We start from the raw sequence: 2,442 nt of genomic DNA on the forward strand, positions 1-2,442 counted from the left end.
CTGTTCCTTATTTAAGTTAGAGAAGGAAGTGTTTTGTGATTATTAAAGCATGCTCATAATATGTATTTAGTGCTTTTATCTGTAAATAGATGCTTTCAAGAAACTTATAATCACTGAATTTTTATTTATATTCACATGTGATCTCTGGTGGGTAGGTATAAACTGGAGAGAAGCATTAATACTACCAAAATTATGTAAGTCTCTTTTATAACCATATAGAGAACAGATGATACAATTTGTGGTTGTTAGTTTCATATCAGTCTTGTGTACAAGATTAGAAATTTAGTAATTGAGACCTACCATGTTTAATTATACATAAAAATGACGACTTCATGATAAGATCCTGCTGTTAACATTTAACTATATGTGATAATGTCTACCATATATTAAGAGCTCTAAGTGCTTTGCACACATTTTAATCCTCATAATAATCCTACAACATAATCCCATTTTTCCCAGTATGCAGATAAAGAAACAAATTTAAAGAAGTTAAGTAATAGTAATAATCCTAAATCTAAATAATTCTAAATAATTCTAAAATCTCACATGTATTGTACTACTTAATCCTCATAACACAAGGTTATGATATAGATGCTATTATTAACAAAAATAGCTTATACGATACAATTAGGATTTATTGACAGATGTTTAAATCCAAAGACCATCTTTTAAAAATCAGTATTTAAAAACAGTAAGTCCTGTGGTCCTCTTCAATAAAAATATTAAACCAAACATTCAATTCAACAAGTATCTTTTAATGTTCTGGGCATTGTGGAAGAGGTTGGAATTTATAACATCAAGGTGTTTGCCTACAGCTAGGCAGAAAGAAAATATGAAGTAATCAGAAAATAGTTTCTAGCCAAATTTTGTAGTTTTGGCTTTATAATAAGCTTAGTGGTATTAAATGCTTCCAGTTCTAACAGATTTTTCTTAAAATAAAATAAGCCATTCCCTATATATTTCAGATCGCATTTTTAGACTATAGCAAAATCACTTTTAAATTGTTTTGATTAATGCTTAAGCATTTTAAAGTGTTTATGTATGACAGATAAAAATGTTCTTTTAGAGATTTTTCTCATAAAGACCAAAAACCTGATACATGAAAAACTTGTGTGAGACAAATTACAGAAACGTGGGACGATTTATAAAGCATACAGCGTACTGAAAAACAAATTTCCGTATTACACGTTGACCCTCTAGACAGAAATATATTAGGTTAATTCTTTGTAAAATTTTTTTCTAGAGGAAAAATGCTTTTTAAAGTTCCCCTGCTATACCAAGTGAATAATAATTCATAACATAAGTTCTAAAGTAACTAAAGTTTTAGAAGCATACCTCCTTTTAAATGATTAGTGGAAACAACAATTACAAGAAAAAGTAAAAATTTAAAAAATCTACACATGGAATGATATTACAAATTTTTATAGAGAAATTATGTAAAAACCAAAAGATCTGATATATTTGCCTAAGAATTATCCTCCATTATTAGATCAACTACACATTGAATCTACAACCTAAAACTATGTTAAATTTATATTTAATAACAAAATGACCATTTTAAATATGTAAGACAAAAATTGCTAATAAGTTTTTGTCAAAATAAGTGATAGATGATTGTGATTAATAACCATATAAAATAAGTAAGACTTTTTTTGACAGTCTGCACTTTTTGACAAGTAACACTCAAAATCCTACTCTTTCAGTTAATAATTGCCATTGAATTCCCACTTTGCACAAAATTTCAACTTACTTGTCAGGCTACATCCACACTTCTTGACATCCATGTTCTGTGAGAAAATCGTACCTGCTTTCAAAGACTCCCTGGAGCCAGAGTGTGCTTTTTATGTGATAGGAAAGAAGCGGACCATGAAAGGTGTGTTGACTGCTCTAATGTATAACATAGACTCTCTTAGAGTCCTTTTTATTAACGGCACAGAAATCTGAAGCAATTTCATTATTTGTAAAAAGTTCAGGGATACAATGCTTTTATTTGTTTAGTGAATTAAACAAAAGATGGTTGCAGTGTATTTGTGTTTAAACATAGCTTTTTCAGAGTATGATTTCATGTCAAAAAAGGACTGGGTTTCAACTTCCCTTTTTTTAAATTTTATTTTATTTTATTTTTTCTTCCAGTGTTCCAAGATTCATTGTTTATGCACCACACCCAGTGCTCCATGAAATATGTGCCCTCCTTAATACCCACCACCAAGCTAACCCTTCTCCCCACCCACCTCCCCTCCAAAACCCTCAGTTTGTTTTTCAGAGTCCATAGTCTCTCATGTTTCATCTCCCCCTCTGATTTCCCCCAAATCACTTCTCCTAAAGACATGTGAAAAAAATGTTCATCATCATTAGTCATCAGGGAGAGTCAAATCAAAATCACATTGAGGTGGGCACCTGGGTGGCTCACTGGGTTAAGCCTCGGCCTTCGGTTCAGGTCAT

Source organism: Mustela nivalis (assembly GCF_964662115.1).
Source record: "Mustela nivalis genome assembly, chromosome: 14".
NCBI lineage: Eukaryota > Metazoa > Chordata > Mammalia > Carnivora > Mustelidae > Mustela > Mustela nivalis.